Below are 14,121 nucleotides of genomic sequence, written 5' to 3' on the forward strand. Positions count from 1 at the left end.
GCAGCCCCGGCTCCTGCCTGCTCCTCTCCCTCCACACCTCTCCACGAGCAGAGGGAGCCGGCTCCAGCCTCGGCCAGCCCCGGAGAGGGGCCCCCACAGTGCAGCGGTGGGCTGAAGGGCTCCTTGAGCATGGCCAGAGTGGACGCCAAGGCCGAGGAGGCACCGAGAGTGAGCAAGGGCTGCTAGCACGTTGTCACCTCTCACAAGTACTTGTTTATTCCATTGTAATCTCTGCAAACTGTAAGATGTGGTCAGGACCATGTCTTTCTTGTTCACCTAGTAACTGGCACATAGTATGTTCATTTGGTCCTTTGCATTTCCATTCATTTGACAGACACTTGTAGGGTACCCTCTATAGACCAAGGTACTAGAGTTAATATAGGTAAAACTTTAGGCAGAAACTGAGAGGACCTGAAGATGAATAAAAGTAGATGGGAAAATTGTATTCACTAGATAAGCTGTATGCACGACAGCAATATGTCTCTCTTTAAGCCAAGAAGAAATATATCTGGCAGGCACAAAACCTTATTTATCTTTATAGCCTCTATGGTGGAATGGAATAGTAAGAGCCAGTGCTGGTTAGTGGAGGTTGGATGAAAGAACTAATAAATGGGACTAGGTTCTCAGCCTTCAGAATTCCTGTGTCTAATGTGGTATTCCGAGCCCGGCCTTTTAAAGCTACTCTGGAACAGCTGACACCAAGTAGAATTCTATCTCTGTATTTGAGATTTTAACATTTATTTCTGGTCTGGGATGTTTAACCAAGGGGATGGGGAGAGGCTATTGCTACTCTGTTCTGTGTACCAAGTGGTCAAATGTTCTTAACTCTGTTTTCAAAAGTTTTGCTGTCTTGTTTTGAAACTGGAATTGAAGAGATGGCATACAAATGTGAGTGGGAAAATGAACAAGCTAAGAAAAAGAGCAGAAGCCTACTGATACCAAAAAAATTATTAAAAATTCATGACTCTCCTGAAAATTTGTGCTTATGGCCATACCACCTGGGGTTAAGGCTTGAGGGATTTCAATATCTGAAAAGTAGCTGGCCTTATAAACCGTACTTGGTCTTATAAGTGTTTGAGAAAATTCTCCAAGGAAAAGCATGAAGTGCTAGAGGAATGTCTTGCGCAAAGAATCTTTCCTTAGAAATTTGGACTTAAAGAAACTGTCTTTCAGAGTAACACAGAATGGAGTATTAAGGAAGTGGCTATGGAGATAATTTCAGTCTTTCATGTGTTTAGTAAACTCTCCAAATCTTAACTTGCAAAGGAACTGTCGCAGGTACTAGTCTGAATTGCAAAAGCCAAGGGCTTTGCCAAAGGCTTTGTGGTCTAATACATTTGGCTCCGGAAAGAGTATAAGACTTCTCTAGTTTGAGTACATAGGACGTTAGAGTGATTCCTGAACTACATATACTTTAAAAAGTAGATTTAGTAGCAGAGACCGTTCAAATTCTGATTTTAATTATTCACGTGAATTCAAATGAATAGAAGATATAATTGGACACAAAATAGACAAGGATGTGAATCTCAAGGGTGCATGGCACTTCGGACTTGAGGCTAGATTCCAACTAGGAGAAAGGCTTTGAGGTAGGAATTGGGGTGGTAAGATCAAAATTAAAACATTAATCCACAGAGCCGGTTAGAATGAGAGCTAACATAAAAACTAAAAATGGTTGTGGCGTGTGGGATAGTCATACAAATTGGAGAGATGATGTGGGGGAACCAGCAAAAGAGCAGTAATGTCAATAGGATGGCATATGAGCCTACATGAATTTTGGAGGTTCAGGACTTAACTGGGATACTGGGCTCATTTAGGTATCTACAGCAGGATAAAAAGCAGACTTGTCATAAATTGCTGAGCAAATGTTGTGAGGGTTCTCCAGGTTAGGGAGGGGCCTGTTTACCCTTCCTGTGATCATCCTACTTTATCCTCTGCTCACTTGGTATATAGTTCACTCTGTGGGTTGCTCTGTGAATGTATGGGAATGGTGAGATCTCACCCATGCAATCAATGGCAATTACCGATCATCTTGTCCTCATGCCTCCTCGACTTAGACTCTTTCTACTGGGCTCCAGTATTTACATTGCTGCCAGGAGCTCTTCCATCACAGTGCTGCTTTGCCAATTTATCTTCCTGAGTCTGCAGTTCATGGCCTGTAACCTTCTTCTGGTGACTGGAATTACACAAGAAAATCAGGAACATTCATTTTTTACCTTTGTTGGAACCGACTGGGGTAGTGGTGGAAAGCCTCCAGTGTAGTCCTTCGACAAGCTGAGATTGAATCACTGACTGACTGCGAAAGAGCCTCCTTCTCCCCTCCTCTCCTGGGCCCTGATTCCAGGCAGGTCCCCCTTCACTCAGATCCCCCAGTGTCGAAGGTCAGGGTTGGGGAGAGGGATAGAAATGAGGCAGTGATGAGTGATCAAGAATTAGGATGCCCTGGAGGTCACTCACAGGTTCTCACGGAGGCTCCACTGTGACCTCCCGCGTGCGAGCACCTTCCTATCTCTGGTTTCTCCCCATCTGACCGGTGCTGGGTTTGGCTAGAGGGCGGCTGTAGAGTGCTCAGAAGCAGCGTGCCACGGGAATCACGTGTGGTCCAGCCCTCAGGTGGGAGAGAAGACCTTGTTGGCAGACGGATGGGGGCACGGGAATGTGGAAAGGGGAGGAGACGATCTTGGCAAAAAGTTTTTCTTTTCCATAATTACAGGGAACTAGGATTTTTAAAAAATTATTGTTATTATAATTATTATTATTGAGAAGAGGAAACCCAGGGCTGGCAGAGGGGAACTTCTCTGCTTTTATCTTTCAGGTTTGACTCCTGGCACTGACTTTGATACTTGGAATTTTGAGGTTCAGGGACTTCAGAGAATTTGGCAGCACAGCGTATTGGGAGAAACGGAAATTTCAGGAGATGGATTGATCACCCTCGTTGACATGTTTCTGGAAGTGGGTGAGTGGGTTTGATTGAGAACATTTTGGGCTCTTGCACTGATGGTGGGAAAGAAAAATTCATGGCGGCACTTCTCATAATAATTCTCTCCCCTGAAAAGAAAGATTATGATAAAGAATAATTTGGAATAATAAGTAACAAGATAGAATTAGAAAAATGTTGACTTTCCAGATGACCAGTCAGAAGTGTGGCTTTTTTCACATCTTTTTCTCCTGCAATGATCTGCTCCCAAGTGCTGCACTGCAATACCAGTCTAACTAACACTTTGTGAAACAAATTGTTAAGTGTGTATGTATGCATATCAAGCTATGCTCTGAGGATAAAGCAAGTTCTAATTTGTGGAAAAAGGATTAAGTATTTCTGTTTTCTGAAAAAGAAAAATGTAGAGTATCTTCCTATTGCTTCAAACCCTATACTTCAATATCCAATGTTCGATATCTCCATTAGCCCCATTGTATCTTTCACAATTCATCCCTCACTGCTTTCTCATGGGGCCTTCTATTCTAGCAAGGAAACATTTTCTTCTCCCCTCCCTCCTGTCATTTCTCCTTCTTTGGTAATGTTTTTCCATTTCTTCCCCTCCAATCCAAAGCCTCCGTTTCTTTCAAACTCATATATTAAGTTTTACCTGGTACAAGAAACATTTTTTGATTAAATTTACTTGACAGTCGTTTTAAGATTTTTCCAGAATAATCTTATAAACATACCTGCAGCCTAAGAATTATTTACAAGTTGACTCATGTGTGTGTAGCTTTTTGCCCTAATTACAGTCTGAATTCCTGAGCAACATCCTTTACTTATTTTGTGTTTTGTTAAGCCTCAAATAGAAATGTGAATCCATAGGAGGCACTCAAGTAATGCTTACTCAACAGATGAAGACATCCTCCTGTACTACTATGATCCCCTAACAGAGTGATAAGAATTGATTTTGTAAGAGAACAAATGTTTAGTTTTTATGATTCTTTGTTAACAAGGTATATATAATTTACATTGCTTGAAGTTATAGTGTACTGTCTTAGTGTGGGAATATTAGGGTAAATAATTTTACTTTTACCAACATTTTTGTTCTTAACATCTAACTACTTGTCCCATTTATTTGGGGTAAGAAGGTCTTGGGTTGCTGTTTTGGTGGTTCTGTAGTATCACAGAGACTAATGAAATTGGACTGCATGTCAGCACAGGTGCATTTCAGGTTTATTCAATGTACCATCATCTTCCAAAACTAGATCTGTGGGTGGAGGAGCAGTGATTAATCTATGGAATGTTATTATAGGTGTATAGATAAACAGACCTGGAATGTAAACTACTGCAGATGCCCAGGATTGGAATCACTTTTTTGTACACAGATGTCTTTTTTAATTATTGAGTCTTTGGTTTGGCAAAAAGTTGTTAAGTGGTCTTTTATCAATGTCACTGGGGCTCTAATAACTTTTTAAGGGTGACCTGCTTCTGTGCCACAGATCTTATTTCCTTGTGTTTCAACTCAACAGTGAGTGTTTAATTAATGACTGTTCTGCATAGTGAATGGAAAGTGTTTTGTTGAGAAGGACTTATTTTTCTTTCAAACCTGTAAGGATATAATGTGCCAGATGGTTAATTCCCATGGGTTAATGAGTGTACCTACACACTTCACGATTGAAAATATCCTTCCGACGTTTTTCCTGTGGTGAAAGAATGGCTATAATTTTAATTTACATTTGTATAAAGTATACATTTGCAGTTTTCTACTGATACCTGAAAAAATAGATTTCTATCATAATGTGTGAAATATATGCCACTTTAGTTATATAGTCTTCTGGTGTATGGGGCGTAAATGCTTTACAGAAATATAAGTTTTGATAAACTTTTAATATTACATTTTAATTATCACTCACATTTAACTTGGAGAGTAAGGACATAGCTTTCAATGTGTGTGTGGAAGGGGCAATTGTTAGCAGTATTCAAATGAATCATTCTCGTGTCTGTGTTTCAACAAGATTTATATTTTTAACTAAAGAAATTTATTTACTTTGTAATGTCCAATTAATAGGCTAATAATTTATAGCCAGTTAAGAGGAAGGAAGTTCTTATAAGGCAGCAATGCTAAAATGCCCAAAGATTGGCATAGGAAAAAATTACATTTGAATCTCCTTTGAGAAAAGACCAAAATGAAAGCCATCACAATTTAAAATATTTTCAAGTAGTTGAGTAATGATAGTTTATACATAGAGCTAAGTTTATATAATATTGTATGTTTTAGGGATTCCAGGCTATAAAGTGTGAACATAAAAACCTAAGAAACCCATAATACAAATTATACCAACACCCAACACATTTAGAGTTTTTTTTAAAAAAAGAAAAACATAAGTGGCTGGGCACGGTGGCTCACGCCTGTAATCCCAGCACTTTGGGAGGCCGAGGCAGGCAGATCATGAGGTCAGGAAATCGAGACCATCCTGGCTAACACGGTGAAACCCCGCCTCTACTAAAAATACAAAAAAATTAGCTGGGCATGATGGCAGGTGCCTGTAGTCCCAGCTACTTGGGAGGCTGAGGCAGGAGAATGGTGTGAACCCGGGAGGTGGAGCTTGCAGTGAGCCGAGATTGCGCCACTGCACTCCAGCCTGGGTGACAGAGCAAGACTCTGTCTCAAAAAAAGCCAAAAAACAAAACCAAAAAAACCCATAAAAAACAAAAATGTTTTTGGTATTTTTTTTACAGTTCCCTATAAATAACAATAATTTGTATATACACCAAAATTATATAGGCTATTAGCCACCTGTAGTTCATGCCTGCCGTGATCTCCGTAGCTGAGTAATTTACTCAAAAGTTGCATGTCTTCAAGGTCAGAGATAGCTTATCTCTATGTTCCAGAATCACTTCAAGTTTTACATCCAGACTCAACTCATGACAACCTGGACTGACATCACTCCTTCTTTTGTAAGATGAGAATCATATGTCATCTTCTCATGCGTTGGAGACTGGGTAGGCAAATACATCTAACTTAATTCAGGGCACCCCTGACCAAGCAATCTGTCTGTAGGGATGCTTGTTGGAGGGTTTCAGGTAACCAAGAAATGGGTAGGGTAAACTGAGGCAATTGCTGAAGATAGACAAACAACTCAAATAAATCTTGAGTATTTAAGGCAGTATGGGATGTCAAGTTCCCACATCATTTTGCATATGTAGAACAGGACTAACTTAAAATGATTAAAAAAATTATAGTCAGTGTCTTACATATCAGAGAGTAAAAGATAATGAAGGAATAATTTGAGACAAAGTCTGAGTGGGAAAATAAATAAAATGTGTTAAGGCTTTTTTAAAACAGAAAATAGATTAACGAAGAAATTAAGTGATTCTTCTAAACATTTTAACATACATACATTAAGGGGTGTACTAAGATAATTTAATAAGATAAAGTAAAATCAAATAATGTTTAGACTAAAGCATAAGAAAAATACTTGAAGCTAGAGAACTTTAAACTTATAAAATGTCATTCAGAGCAAAATGAATGAAACTAGGTTTTTGGTATCCATTTAATGTTGGACTTTCAAAAAATGAGTGGTTAATAACTGGCTGAGGAGATAAAATTGGAAGCTCTGCAGTCTTTTGACTCACCTATATCTCTCATATCATGTAAGAATCAATTCGCATATCTGCAAAGAGAACACATTATGATATCAATGCTTTTTTCATAGTTTTACTTTGCATTTAAGACCAAAATCAGATTATGGATATATCACATTAAAGAATCCATTTCCCTCTGGAGTCTGGCTATTTCACTCTAATTTTTTCGACTACTTTATTCCTCCTGTATTACATTTTACTTTTCCTTCACCTTTTTTTTTTTCATCTGTACATTTCTTTGCTTCATCCAGTTCAATTTACTTTGCTAATGTTTGGAAAGAATATTATAACTCAATCTTCATGTAATGGTTTATAACCTCCTGATTTTGTGATCTTTTTAAAGGCTGTTATATTGACAAGTAAATTATACTTACTTTAGCCAACTGTATGTACTTATGTCACTTTAAATTTAACTTATCACTAGTTGTCAAAATCTCCCCTGTGGCCTTTTTAATGTTCCAATGTATTTGGCAGTATATTTTTTTATTGACATTTCAATTTTGTTTTGCCGTGTGCTAAAGTTACAAAAAAAAAATGACTAAAAGTTAAACCCGGGCCAACCCAGACTAAAGTTAAGTTTTAGGAGTATTTGGGAATGCATTATTTTTGTTGAATGCTTAAGCTTCTGAATCCACTAGGACTCAGAATGTATTCAGTCGAGATCTGGATGCTGAACTCTGGTGTTAGGCAGAAGAAAAGTAACAAGAGATCATCACCAAACAAGTCCGAGATTAAGATTTCCTTACCAGCTTTATGTTTTCTTGTTTGTTTTGTTGTCAGTAAAAGAAAACCCAACTCATTTAAATATTTTGGCTTGTGAATACTTAACATTCTCCTTTAGTGCATTAATTACTATTTTGCCTAATTGTTTGTTTTGTTTCTTATTCCATGATCAATTTATCCCAGATACTATAAATTACTTTTCACAACCTTGTCTAGTGTGATTTCTGCTATCTTCTCCTGCACCTAGTACCAGGCATGGTGCCTCCTAGAGACTCAATATGTTTAATGGCCTACATTGCTATGTCTCTTACATGACTAACTCACACATAAACATTACCATAAATAGAAACATAGATGGCAGACTACAGATTATGATTTGTGTGTTTTTCACTTAATTTCGGAAAACACAAGCAAAGATCCTTTTGATTTGATACTTCTGTTGGCTAACTATACAGCAAGCTTCTTAGAGCTGCACAGCTCAGTACAGTAGCCACTAGACAAATGTAGCTATTTAAATTTAAACTGAATGAAAATTAAATGAAATTTAAAATTCAGCTCTTTCACCACACTAGCCAAATTTTAAATGCTTAATAGCTACATGTGGCTGTTGGCTACCATATTGGACAGTGCAGATTACAGAACATTTCCATCATTTCAGAAACTTCTTTTGGGCAATGCTATCTTAGAATGTTATTTTAGAAGAATACCTCAAGTGGTTAATACAAATAATAATAATAATCATACACATTTTTTCTTTTGCGATTTTGTATTCCTTTAGGAAATGTCAGCTAGCTCAGATCTACATATAGGCAGTACCATTCTCAGTGCTAAATAAATCAAAATAGTGTGAAATTGACTACCACCAGAATCACAGAGTAAGATTAAAATGCCAGGAGCTATTTTTGTTAAATGACTTTGTAATGGTTCTCCTGGTTTTTTGTTCTGGCAGTCTCTATCAAGCACCAGTGTCTTTAGATATTGGTTTGACCTGTATCTATGAGATTGCTGTTGGACAATGAAGAACTTCATACATATAACATGTTTTCCCAGATATTCTGTTCTTAAGTGCAGAAGAAAATCATTAGGAGTATTGGGAATAGATCTCTCATCTCCTTACCCCATGTCTCTTAGCTTCTGCAGCCAAGTGTTCAAAAGGAAGTGTCCTGGTATCTGCGTCTTTGCCTGAGGAGAGATTGATTTCCCAGTTTAGATTCATATCAGAAAGTTATGCTTCCTGCCAAAAGGATATTTAAAAACTCCACCCTCCCTGCTTCACAAAGAGAGAAAACAGATCAGCCAGGACCCAGACAGTAGATAACAAACAGATCACTCTAATTAGAAAAAAAGAGGCAGCATACAACAAACAGAGCCCAGCTACCTCTGGGCAGTAAGAAGAGTGAGACTTTAAGAGGCCTCTCGTTCATGCCCTTAAAATAACCTTTTAATAAGTTATACAGAAACATAAGATTAAGGGCCTCCATAGGAAAAAGTGACTTTCAATTACAGACCAGCAAAAGCCTGGAAAAGTGTGAGATATTAAAAAGAACATCCAGAAGGAACCAGAACATAACCTGTTCGTTTTGCCAGATGAGCTGAAGAGTTTTCACAAAGTCTTGGTGAGGAGGAACTGGAAGTTGGTATCAGAATCTCACTGTTTTGTTGTTTATACTTACGTTACCATTTCTAAAATGTTCTGCAGAACTGTTAACTACTACAGGAGAAAGTTTCCACAGTTAATAATGTTAGGAAATATTGGATTAAATAAGATTAAATAAGTTTCAAAAATAATTATAAACTTATCAAGATTTACTATGCTAATGTGTGTTGCAATTCTCTACAAAGCTGTGGAAGAGATAAAATATTTCTTAAGCTTCTGTAATAAGTATTTGGAAATTTGGATAAAGCCCCAAGACAGGAAAAAATTGGTGTTAAGTTGCTTCATATTATCGAGAGTAGTGACTAAACATATCGCCACAGGACTTAAGGGGTAACAACAAGATGATGATGATGATAATGTGACCATTTAATGAATGCTTACAAAATTCTTATAACAGTAACTTGTGCATAGTAAGTGCTCAAAAAGTAATTGCTACTATTATTTTGGGGTCTGATGGGGCTGTAGGGATAAAAGACACACTGAGACACTCTTGGCCAAGCAGAAGTAAGAATGCTGCATAAACCCAAATGACATGAAGTCAAAGGTCACAGAGGGGCCTCACAGAGCCTGGAAGATTTGCTCATGCCTCAGCCAGTAATAATGGAAATGTCCCTTCCCACAGGTGAGGCTGAATGAAGGCCATGGATCCCTCAAAGGATTAATTATGAAATGGTGATCAGTGGTAGTGTAGCTGACTGGTGAGGAAACAAGCCAGAGGCTGCATCAAGAGGTGAGCTAGAGGACTATGGAAGTGGTAAATCTTGAAATCAAAATTAAACTCAGCTCTTGGCAGTAGTGAACAAGCTCTCACATTGTGATTTCAATATTGGAGCAAAATAAGCACTTCAGTATTTTCGTATTTATTTATCCAATACTAAAATAGCACAAGAAAAAAATCAAATAGAATCGCCATCATTTTCAACTGCGATTTCTCATTTACTATTGCACTTGATAAGGAGTCTGTCCAGGGCACAGTCTTTGAGGCCTGAGTCCCCTGAGTGAGCAGAGCTTCGTCAGGGAGGATGACCAAGGAAGCGTGTTTTGGTTAAGATAAATATTATTAAAGGAGGAATGAGCGAGGCCCTAAAAACCAGAACCAGTCTCTAACAGGAAAAACCAAGTGAAAGGACATGATTTTGCTCTTTTTAATGGCTGTGTAGTATTCTATGGCGTATATGTACCACACTTTCTTTTTTCTTTTTCTTTTTTTTTTCTTTGAGACAGAGTCTTGCTCTGTTGCCCAGACTGGAGTGCAGTGGCACTGTCTCCGCTCACTGCAAGCTCCGCCTCCCAGGTTCACACCATTCTCCTGCCTCAGCCTCCTGAGTAGCTGGGACTACAGGTGCCCACCACCATGCCCGGCTAATTTTTACCACACTTTCTTTAACCATTCACTGTTGATGGGCATGTAGTTTGATTCCATCTTTGGTTTGTGGATAGTGCTGTGATGAACATACAAGTACATGTGTCTTTTTGGTAGAACAATTAGTTTTCCTTTGGGTAATCCTAAGCAAATTAACAGAGGAACAGAAAATCAAATACCGCATATTCTCACTTACATCTGAGGGCTAGACATTGGGTACACATGGACATAAAGATGGGAACAATAGACATGGGGACTACTAGAGAAGGAAGGGAAGGAGGAGGGTGTGAGTTGAAAAACTACCTATTGGGTACTATGCTCATCACCTGGGTAACAGGATCGGTATTCCAAACAACATACCCATGTAACAAACCTATACGTGTAACTTCTGAATCTAAAATAGAAGTTGAAGTTATACAAAGAAAAAAAAGCAAGTGAAGCAGAAGGGCCCTGAGGGAATTCAGCTCTGGAATAAAGGAAAATTTTGGGCCTCATGAGAAGTTTGAGAATTGGGCCCAAGAAACTTCATCTCCATGTTCCTCCTCTCCTAACACCCCAAACATATTTTCCCTCCTGCTTTCAGTATTCTCTCCCACCTCCATGCTAAAACCACTCCATCAGAGACCTTGGAATTGATGGTGGCCCAAATTAACTCTGGGGAAATAAAAATGAATTATAAACATGAAAGATTCCCAATTAACCTAAGAAATGGAAATTAAAATAGTAAGATAACCCAAAAAGATTTTAAACACATGAAGGATCCATGGATCTATTTATTTGATATGTTCAGAATACTTTCAAAATGAGGGCAAATTTCTTGGAATCAAAACATTACTGTAGCATTGATTCTGTGGGTAAGGCTCATGGCATACATAATTTGGGTTTTAGATTTCTCAATATACAGAAAATATAACATGGTACCAATAAGAATAATGATATTTTGGGACTTAAAAATAACGTGAATATAGAACAGTAAAAATGAGTGTTGCTGTTGCTTCCACAACTGTTACTGGATAATCATTGAGTAAATGGTAAAGTCCTTCTCTGTATTTTCTGTAATATTCTTGTGCTTTGTAATAGTTATCTCTTGCTGCATAACAAACCAACCCAAGCCATGGTATCTGAAAATGTCAACAAATTATTGCTTATATTGATTGGGTAGTTCTTTTGCTGTAATTGCCTAGTTCATACATGAGCTACAGTTGAGACAGACGAGCTGGCTGGTTTTCTGTTTTGATATTGTCTGGAGAAAAAGAACAAAGGCCCCTTAACTCAATCTGTATCTTACTTCATCTACAGCCAATCAGCATCAAAGGCCCAAGAAACTATTAACCACAAGTTCCTGGTTTTGGGGCTAGGGACTTCACCGAGGACCTGAATGCACAGCTAGGCTTAAGCTTCAACTCACAGTGATCTTTTTTCTCATTTTAATGCTAAAAATCATACTCAGAGGTGGAGGTTTAAAATGTTAATGTTACATGAATTGTATGAAGAAGCATGTAAAGCCACTGTGCAAGTGCTAGAGAAATCCCTCCTATCCATGCCCCAATGAAATCGTTTTCTGTAGAATAGGCCCTATAAAACTAACACATAGTCTACGCTCAGGACACAGCCCTCTGTTTACCTTCCATGGTGCTGCCTTTCCCTGTGCACCAGCTAAATGAAGCTTTCTCTTTTTCTTTGCTGCTGTGGCTGGTGATCTCTCTTGATTTCTATCCTGGGAGAGTACAAGAACACCAATAACAGACTCAGTGTGGGGGATCAGGCTGAATGGCTGGGATGGTTGTAATGGTTGGGACTCTCTCCACATGGCCTCATGTCCCTGGAGTCTTCACAGCATGGTGGTCCCAGGTTCCAAGGCAGCAAGGGTAGAAGGTAGAAGATCTTTTCAGGTAAAGGTTTGGAAGTCATACAGCATCACTTCCACCACATTCCATTAATCAGAGAGGTCACAAACCCAGCCCAGATTCAAGACGGGGGAAATAGACTACTCAATGAGAGAGAGGTGGCAAAGCTAGAGTCACATGTTTAATAAGAAAGGGACTTTGTGGTCATCTTTGCAAATAATCTACCACAGTCCCTAAGTCATTACTAAGGAGTCAGAAGAGGACTCAGTGTAGTCATGAGCCTTTTTTTTCTGAGGAATAATTTTGCCTCTGTTTATCCTCAAAACTTGGAGCTTTAAACATTTGGACCTCCATGGATCCATTTACTTGATAATGTTGACTATAATCTTTATAATCTCTATCTTGATGTATAAGTGGTAGAACAGTATTATACATCTGTATCTAGGAGGTAGGTGATTTTCTGCAGAGATTGAGCTGGGTTTTTATTAATAAATTGACTTTCAATTTTGTGATTTATGAACTTAAAAGGAATAGTTTCCATCTATCTTGTTTGTGCAAAATATAATCTTTGCAATCAACAAAGAAGCCAGCATATTTTAATTCTAAAATTGTTTTAATTATTATCTAATTATGTCAACATTATTGGCATTGGGAGCTTGGAGATTTTAGTTCCATAGAGCAAAATACAGTTGATGTTTATATTTTAATTCCTTTTATTGTTTGTGTTCCAAACGGACAAACAAGCAGTAAAATACTGACAAGTTCCTATGCCTGTGTCTGCATTTCTTCAGAAGTCAGGACACTAAATAGAAAAATGTGTTGATAAATAGAAGGCTTTATTAGTTTAGATGACACTTCTGGATTTCTGTAGGAAAAAAAAACAAACCCATAAATCTGATCATGAAATCTACTACAGTAGTCTATCATTTAGAAGGTGTTTTGCTAATGGTGGTATCACATGATCCTCTCTTAAAATTCTCCCTCTCCTCTTTTATTCTCTTGAGGATAAACAGGTAGAAATCAAGTTGTAGTGTGTATAATTATTAATTCCTGAGTGAAAAAAAGATGGGGGCCTGAGAAAGAATGAAAATGCCCTATTCATTCTGCATGTACTGACCCCATCTCTTATGTTGTTTACATTCTTCTTGCTTTCTGGAGACCATCAGGCCTAACTCCATTACTTAATATTCAGTCTTCAAAGTTTCCAACAAAACTAATTCAGTGAGTTAGGCTTCCCTTCCTGGAAACATCTTTGATTATCTTAAAACATTAAAAAAAATTTACAGCAATCTATAACTGGATGTACAATGTGATGAGAAGGATAATGATAGTAGTGTAATTGTATGTCTCACTCATCCATACAACAAATATTTATTGAGTATATCCCTTATTCCAGGTGCTTTGCTAAGTATTGAGGATACAGAAAAAGAATATGTCCTGTTTATTTCTTCTAAAGAACCCTCTATATCAGGAGTCAGCAAGCATTTTCTGTAAAGGACTGGATTGTAAATATTTTACAATATTTACAATATTCTCTGTTACAAGCACTCAACTTCATCTGTTTAGTACAAAAGCAGCCTTAGAAAATACATAAATGAACTGATGCGACTGTCTTCCCACAAAATTGTATTTACAGAAACAGGTGGTGGACTGCGTTTTGCCCCTGGGCTGTAGTTTGCTGACCCCTGTTTTATATAACGGAGGGACATACAATTTAAGAGTAGTAAAGTGTTATAATTAATATGCTAGTAATAAGTATAGAAGCATGAAGGAGAAACTGCCAGTTCTCAGGGTAAAATGTGATCTAGAAAAACTTGGTAAGAAAGATGAGTAGGTTTCTGTGAAGTATACTGGGAAAAGACCAGACAGCCTAATGTTTCCGTTTGGGATGACTGGGCCACAGGATGTAACCACAGTGTTACGATGCCAATCATGGAATTTTTAAGCTCCAAGGAACCCTAAAGTTCTTCTA

General features: G+C 38.0%; 1 long non-coding RNA gene across 2 annotated transcripts; it reads right to left on the bottom strand.

Moving 5' to 3' along the window:
• Positions 1 to 1,439: 1,439 nt before the first annotated feature.
• LOC134810793 (uncharacterized) lies at positions 1,440 to 12,182 on the bottom strand. 2 transcript variants are annotated; one of them, XR_010159380.1, is made up of 6 exons: positions 11,927 to 12,182; positions 8,854 to 8,993; positions 8,400 to 8,464; positions 6,551 to 6,588; positions 2,455 to 2,605; positions 1,440 to 2,173 (listed from the first exon to the last, which is right to left on the bottom strand). It is a non-coding gene; the product is annotated as an uncharacterized LOC134810793 (long non-coding RNA). The 2 variants fall into 2 exon arrangements; XR_010159379.1 differs by having other exon boundaries at positions 2,455 to 2,624.
• Between the last annotated feature and the right edge of the window lie 1,939 nt (positions 12,183 to 14,121).

Source organism: Pan troglodytes, chromosome 7 (genome assembly GCF_028858775.2).
Source record: "Pan troglodytes isolate AG18354 chromosome 7, NHGRI_mPanTro3-v2.0_pri, whole genome shotgun sequence".
NCBI classification, from domain to species: domain Eukaryota; kingdom Metazoa; phylum Chordata; class Mammalia; order Primates; family Hominidae; genus Pan; species Pan troglodytes.